This window comes from Triticum urartu, chromosome 5, assembly GCF_003073215.2.
Source record: "Triticum urartu cultivar G1812 chromosome 5, Tu2.1, whole genome shotgun sequence".
NCBI classification, from domain to species: domain Eukaryota; kingdom Viridiplantae; phylum Streptophyta; class Magnoliopsida; order Poales; family Poaceae; genus Triticum; species Triticum urartu.
In genome coordinates this window covers 208,991,584-208,999,984 of record NC_053026.1, presented here as the reverse complement: position 1 = coordinate 208,999,984, position 8,401 = coordinate 208,991,584, and positions in this window count along the sequence as shown.

Sequence of the window (8,401 nt, the reverse complement as noted above, 5' to 3'; positions counted from 1 at the left end):
GGTGATGTTAGTTCGCCGGATCCTGCCTTGTCAGCACCGGACTTGCAATCTATGGGAATTCAATCCGGCCAAGCACCAGACCCTGCGAAAGCTCTTTGGCTCCTAGCACGGAGACATCTGGAAGGTGCTTTTCAAGTCCGGCAAATCATGGCCGGACTCGGCCGAGGACCGCGGGTATCAACTGTCCTGCCCTGCAAGCTCGGTAAGTTTTTATGCGCTTTACCCGCATAACCCAAGGGAAATGCTCAATGTGTTTTCCTCAACTCCCCTAGGGCTGGACGAAGAAGGCGGGGCAGATCCACTATCCGGCCCCGTTTCCCGATGAACCGGCCGGCCCACTTTTGACGAAGATGTTAGTCCCGACGCCGTACAAGGCGCCGAAGAAGAAGACCGAGAAGGAGGCCAAAAAGACCCGGGGCGGCCTTCGTCGCCGCGACACTTCGGACACAATATCCGAAGGCTCCAACATCCGTTCTGCCTCCAAAGAGGACGACGAGGAGGAGGAAAACGAATCCCCAGTGGGGGAAGAAAGAATTGGGCGGCCTCCATACACTTGGAGGCCGAGTCGCCTAAAAGGGGAAAAGCTCCTCTTCCGGAAGAGTTCACTACCGCCGCCGACAGCAGCCTGGCATGGCATCCCAGGGCCCAGCCCCTAGTGAATTCGTGAGTATTAGATCCAAACACGCTTATGCTTCCAGACTCATCATGGCATAATATTTTAACCTGAGCTATATTTCTTGTAGTCCGGCGAGGTCCCGCACCGAATGATCCTCATCAGAGGATTCGCTGAGCTCAGATGCTGTAGAGAGCGGGACGCCCCCAAAGGCCCCTTCCCCCAAATATGTGCATAACACCGAGGCTTCGTCCTAGAAGGACCCCGACCAAGAAGGGGGGGAAGAGATCGTGAAGGCGGCGCCTGGAGGTCAAACTTTGGGGGCCGGAGACATGGGGGAGAAGATTCCCATGGGAGTCGACAGTGGGAGCCATCTTGAATTCGACTCCCTGCCGGACGCAATTCCGGAGACCAATACGGCTCTAGAATCAAGCAGGCGGCCTCCCTTGGCTAGAGGGGGCGTGTCCATTCCACCGGCAATCTCTGTCCAGCCAGAGGTGCCGGATGTTTGGTTGGCAGCGCTGAAGAGCGCCTCCATCATCGATGAACACCGTGCCCTGATGGGTGCAGTGATTAAGGAGATCCAGTCTGCTGAGAGTGGACTGAACGAAGCCTGTATCATCCTTATAAGAGGCTTTGAGGTATGTTTTATAAGGTTTCGAAGAGTGTCATAGTATGGATAGTATCCCCTGATACACTGTTCGGTGCAAGAAAGGACCGAACAGAGGATCAATTTTATGTTCGCAGGAAGACTCACTTGATGACATGTATCTCTCTTCTTTTATAAGCAGGCGTCTGCAGCAGCTGCTGCCTCCCATGCTGCGGAGGTCTCCGGACTGAATCAAAGTTTGGAGCGGGCCGAAGAAGAACTTGGCCAGTTAAAAAGGCAGTTGGAAGATAAACAAGGTATGCACAAGCATTGTTGGCATTCAGTGCGAACAAATTCTCAGTATGGTAACATACGTTTCGTTATTTGCGTCAGGGGCGATGATCAAAGTCGAGGCTCTGAGGAGGGCTGTTGCCAAGGCCGAGGAAAAGGCAGCCGCAGAGCAGGCTCTTCGTGAGAAGCACGAGGCCAGGGTTATTGAAGCTGGGCAGGAGCTTCAAGAGTCCGTGAAGAAATGCGAGACCTTGGAGCAGAGTTTAACGGAGAAAGAATCCGAACTCGCCAGGGCTCATCAGGCCGCGCGCGATGCCTAGGGGGAAACCTGAGGCGCCCTGCAGGAGATCCAAGAGGCAAGGACGATCGCGGCGGGTAAGGCTTTTTTCCATGTGAAGCAAGTATTTGAGGAGAAAATTATGTTTCTTATTTTGAGTTCGGATTTCTCCACGGCTATTTGCGGAACTGCCCCGCAGCATATCGAATGCCGCCCAATTCTACCGAGCCGAAGAAGAGAACACTGCGGATAAGCTCTTCTGGTCGCAGTATCAGGCACCGAATTATCCGATGCCTTTTGCCGACCAACTGAAACAGCTGATCGAACTGCATAGGGCGGCCAAGCTAGCCATAAAGGATTTGATTATCCGGCTATGGCCCGCCGAGCCGATTCTAGGCAGCTACTTCGGGCTCGTGAAGTGGCTTGTGAGTGCCTGCCCTCGACTTGACGTCATCAAGCGGTCGGTCTATATAGAGGGTGCGCGAATGGCCTTCGCCCACATGAAGGTTCACTGGGGGAAGATGGATGCTGAAAAGCTGATGACCGAGGGACCGTTAGAGGGGAAGGAGCACCGCAAGCCCGAATTATATTATGAAAGTGTCCTGAAAGGATCCTGCCTAGTGGCGGAGCAATGCACCAAGGATATTATATTTCCATGAATTCAATCATGTTGTCCTTTGTAATGTTGAACAAGGTCATTTCTATTATTTATTGCCTGTTATATAAAAGTTTATCCTCCTGCACGGCCGTTTTATGTATTAAACTTGAGTGTTGGCCAGTCGCCGGCTTCTGCCCCCACGTAGGAAGTACGGGGGTGTTCGGATAAACCTGATCACTCTTTATCCCAGTTTTGGGTCCTTCGAAGGAGGTGTTCAGCACAATGAACCAGGCAATCAAACTATAGGGCTTTATCACTCTCACTTAGTCATAGGAGCTTTATAAAAGGAAGGTAGGCGCAGCCCCTGGTGTTCGGAAGACCGCACGAGGGGCTATATAAGCACCTGATCGGAAGAAAAGCTGATCCATCGCACACTACATTGGTTATGGCATTATGCGGGAGAAATCCTTAAAGATTTTACGACCTCTCGAACAGCTGACCAGCTCTCGCCTTATCATGACAGTCAGTTTTCGGCTTTCTCTACTGAGGTGCTCGTCGAGAAGAACCGGGACACAATCGCATTAGTTCTCCCTGTGCCGCCTTAGCCGATATAGCAGAACATAAGGCAGCAAAACATGGGAGTCGGGCAAACCCAACATTTGACCCAAGACATGATTCGGAGCTGATGCATATAGTGCTATAAGTTCAGGGTGCCGAACTTCCATGAAGGTGTTCGGACTTTATTGCCGTATTATGGGAAAAATGAAGCCCCTGGCATATTTAAAGCATATCGCGGTGTACGGATGCCACTTGATAAAAGAATGTCAATAAGAAATAACAGCAGATAAGCGTTATATAAATCCACATGTTGTATTTGAATAGTACGTCGATGCGTCTGAGTACAGGTAATGTGGTAAAAAAAGAAATATCTGTGGAACCTGCTGAGACCAGGGGGAAGAAGCTGTGTGCGGATCTGGAGTATAGTCAGATGGTCATCGTGGGGAATATCTAAGGATTCCCTTGCGCGTTCGAGCTGCTTCCATATCACCAGTCCTAGTCTGTGCAATGTTAAACCTGCAAACAAAATATAAGAAATGCTTGTGTGCCACAGAGCGGTTGAGCCGCGGTATGTGGCATGTCCTGGCTTTCGCCGGAGTGTTTAATTGAGCTCTGGACGAGCCGGGCTATCCTGCTGCGAAGTATTTCGAAGTCCTTTAGCGGTGTCCGGGAGTCGGGCCGTCGACTCGAGGTTCGGCTGGAAGGTGCTACTTGTAGCTTCTGCTGTTAAAGCATCGGTATGCTCCTTGGTGCCGAGGGAAAGTTCGGCCTTGCCATTAACCGTGATGACACCACGCGGACCGGGCATCTTGAGCTTACGGTAGGCATAATATGGTATTGCGTTGAATCGAGCAAACGCAGTTCATCCGAGCAGTGTCTGATAATCACTGCGAAAGGGGACGAGGTCAAAGATTAACTCTTTGACACGGTAATTGTCTGGTGATCCAAATACTACCTCAAGGGCGATGGAGCCTGTACAGCAGGCCTCCACACCTGGTATAATACCGCTGAAGGTGGTTTTAGTTGGCTTGATCATCGAATGATCGATGCCCATCTTGCGCACTGTGTCCTGGTAAAGCAGGTTTAGACTGCTACCTCCGTCCATAAGGACTCGCGTGAGGTGGAACCCGTCAATTATTGGGTCGAGGACTAGTGCGGCTGGATTGCCCTGATTAGTGTTAACCAGACGATCTGTGCGGTCGAAGGTGATCGGCCCTAGTTTAAATTGTGGGACGACTGGTTCCATTAAGTCGACATCCCTAAGGGTGTGCTTCCGGTCCGGGTTGGGAGTGTAGGTGCCGTTTACCATGTTCACCGTTTGGATTTGCGGGGCAAATTTCTTTTGCCCTCCTGTACTCGGTGATTTGGGCTACTCGTCGCCATCGTTGCTTTGAGACCCCTTATCTTTGTTTTTGGCACCTGACCTGCCGGCTTGTTTGAAGACCCAACATTCTATGTTCGTATGATTGGCTGGTGTTCCTAGGGTGCCATGAATTTGGCATGGGCGGTCGAGTATGCGGTCTAGACTGGACGGACCCGAATTGTCATTTGTGAGTGGCCTGTTCCGCTGACTAGACATAGAGCCCCTAAATCCGGCATTGACACACCATTTTTGCGGCACTTGTGTTTGTTGCGTCGGGGTTTGCTGTTGCTATCTCTAGCTTCTGATGTGCCAGGGTTGCTTGTTGTGTTGTTGCTATGGGCCAACCAATTATCCTCCCCCGCGCAAAAGTGGGTCATGAGTGTCGTGAGGGCTGCCATGGATTTTGGCTTCTCTTGGCCAAGATGTCGGGTGAGCCACTCGTCATGGATGTTATGTTTAAAGGCTGCTAGGGCTTCGGCATCCGGACAGTCGACAATTTGGTTCTTTTTAATTAGGAACCAAGTCCAGAATTTCCTGGCTGACTCTCCGGGCTGCTGTGTTATGTGACTTAAATCGTCAGCATCTGGTGGCCGCACATAAGTGCCCTGGAAGTTGTCCAGGAATGCGTGTGCCAGGTTCTCCAAGTTTCCGATGGAGTTTGCCGGCAAGCTATTCAGCCAATGCCGAGCCTGCCCTTTGAGCTTTAGCGGGAGATACTTGATGGCGTGTAGATCATCCCCGCAGGCCAAGTGAATGTGGAGGAAGAAATCCTCTATCCATACCGCGGGGTCTGTGGTGCCGTCATATGCCTCAATGTTTATGGGTTTAAACCCTTCTGGGAATTCATGATCCATTACTTCATCAGTGAAGCATAGGGGGTGTGCGGCGCCTCTGTGCCGGGCTATATCACGACACAGTTCATACGAGTCTTGTCCGCTGTGTTCGGCTCGGCCGGACTTGCTTTTAGTATATCCGGCGTGACGGTTGTCGTCACCGTTGGGGCGCGCCCCCATGATCCGTAAACCGATCTTTTATGTCCAGATTTGTTCTCCAATACTTCTCGCAGGTCCTGCATGTTACCACGGGCCTTGGTATTTTTGTTTGACTGGCGACGGGGTGTGGTCTGGACTTCGGGCTGATACGCCGCTTTATCTCGGCCACGAGGTGGCCGGTCAGCCGCATCATACGCTGGTAGTGCAGGCTTTACTGCTTCCTCCTCGAGTTGGGGTAGCAACCTACGCTTAACGGCTTAGAATCGGGACTTCAAAGACGTTTTGAACATCATGGACCATATGAGATGTTCCAGGAGTTGAAGTTAATATTTCAAGCAAATACCCGAGTTGAGAGATATGAAGTCTCCAACAAGTTCTATAGCTAAAAGATGGAGGAGAATCGCTCAACTAGTGAGCATGTGCTCAGATTGTCTGGGTACTACAATCGCTTGAATCAAGTGGGAGTTAATCTTCCAGATAAGATAGTGATTGACAGAATTCTCTAGTCACCATCACCAAGTTAGTAGAACTTCGTGATGAACTATAATATGCAAGGGATAACGGAAACAACTCCCAAGCTCTTCGTGATGCTGAAATCAACGAAGGTAGAAATCAAGAAAAACATCAAGTGTTGATGGTTGACAAGATCACTAGTTTCAAGAAAAGGGCAGAGGGAAGAAGGGGAACTTCAAGAAGAACAGCAAGCAAGTTGCTGCTCAAGTGAAGAAGCCCAAGTCTGGTCCTAAAGCCTGAGACTAAGTGCTTCTACTGCAAAGGGACTGGTCACTGGAAGCGGAACTACCCCAAGTGATTGGTGGATAAGAAGGATGGCAAAGTGAACATAAGTATATTGGATATACATGTTATTGATGTGTACTTTACTAGTGTTTATAGCAAACCCTCAGTATTTGATACTAGTTCAGTTGCTAAGATTAGTAACTCGAAACGGGAGTTGCAGAATAAACAGAGACTAGTTAAGGGTGAAGTGACGATGTGTGTTGGAAGTGGTTCCAAGATTGATATGATCATCATCGCATACTCCCTATAATTTCGAGACTAGTGTTGAACCTAAATAAGTGTTATTTGGTGTTTGCGTTGAGCATGAATATGATTTGATCATGTTTATTGTAATACGGTTATTCATTTAAGTAAGAGAATAAATTGTTGTTCTGTTTATATGAATAAAACCTTATATGGTTACACACCCAATGAAAATAGTTCGTTGGATCTCGATCTTAGTGATACACATAATCATAATACTGAAACCAAAAGATGCAAAGTTAATAATGATGGTGCAACTTATTTGTGGCACTGCCGTTTAGGTCATATTGGTGTAAAGCGCATGAAGAAACTCCATGCTGATGGGCTTTTGGAATCACTTGATTATGAATCAGTTGATGCTTGCGAACCATGCCTCATGGGCAAGATGACTAAGACTCTGTTCTTCGGAACAATGGAGCGAGCAACAGATTTGTTGGAAATCATACATACTGATGTATGTGGTCCGATGAATATTGAGGCTCGCGACAAGTATCATTATTTTCTGATCTTCACAGATGATTTGAGCAGATATGAGTATATCTACTTGATGAAACATAAGTCTGAAACATTTGAAAAGTTCAAAGAATTTCAGAGTGAAGTGAAAAATCATCGTAACAAGAAAATAAAGTTTCTACGATCTGATCGTAGAGAAGAGTATTTGAGTTACGAGTTTGGCCTTCAGTTAAAAACAATGTGAAATAGTTTCACTACTCATGCCACCTGGAACACCACAATGTAATGGTGTGTCCGAACGTCATAACCGTACTTTATTGGATATAGTGCAATCCATGATGTATCTTACCGATCTACCACTATCGTTTTGGGGTTATGCATTAGAGACAGCTGCATTCACGTTAAATAGGGAACCATCAAAATCCGTTGAGACGACGCCTTATGAACTGTGGTTTGGCAAGAAACCAAAGTTGTCGTTTCTTAAAGTTTGAGGTTGCAATGCTTATGTGAAAAAGTTTCAACCTGATAAGCTCAAACCCAAATCGGAGAAGTGCGTCTTCATAGGATACCCAAAAGAAAAATGTTGGGTACACCTTCTATCACAGATCCGAAGGCAAATTCGTTGCTGAGAATGGATCCTTTCCAGAGAAGGAGTTTCTCTCGAAAGAAGTGAGTGGGAGGAAAGTAGAAAACTTGATAAGGTAATTGTACCTTCTCCCTTATTGGAAAGTAGTTCATCACAGAAATCTGTTCTTGTGACTACTACACCAATTAGTGAGGAAGCTAATGATGATGATCATGTAACTTCAGATCAAGTTACTACTGAATCTCGTAGGTAAACCAGAGTGAGATCCGCACCAGAGTGGTACGGTAATCCTGTTCTGGAAGTCATGTTACTAGACCATGACGAACTTGCGAACTATGAGGAAGCGATGATGAGCCCAGATTCCGCGAAATGGTTTGAGGCCAGGAAATCTAAGATATGATCCATGTATGAGAACAAAGTTTGGACTTTGGTTGACTTGCCCATTGATCGGCAAGCAATTGAAAATAAATGGATCTTCAAGAGGAAGACGGACGCTGATAGTAGTGTTACTATCTATAAAGCTAGAATCGTCGCAAAAGGTTTTCGACAAGTTCAAGGTGTTGACTACGATGAGAGTTTCTCACTCGTATCTATGCTTGAGTCTGTCCGAATCATGTTAGTAATTGCCACATTTTATGAAATCTGGCAAATGGATAAACAAAACTGCATTCCTTGATGGATTTATTAAAGAAGAGTTGTATATGATGCAACCAGAAGGTTTTGTCAATCCTAAAGGTGCTAACAAAATATGCAAGCTCCAGCGATCCATCTATGGACTGGTGCAAGCATCTCGGAGATGGAATATACGCTTTGATAAGTTGATCAAAGCATATAGTTTTATACAGACTTGCGATGAAGACTGTATTTACAAGAAAGTGAGTGGAGCACTACAGCATTTCTGATAAGTATATGTGAATGACATATTGTTGATCGGAAATAATGTAGAATTATTCTGTAAAGCATAAAGGAGTGTTTGAAAGGAGTTTTTCAAAAGAAAGACTTCGGTGAAGCTGCTTACATATTGAGCTTCAAGATCTATA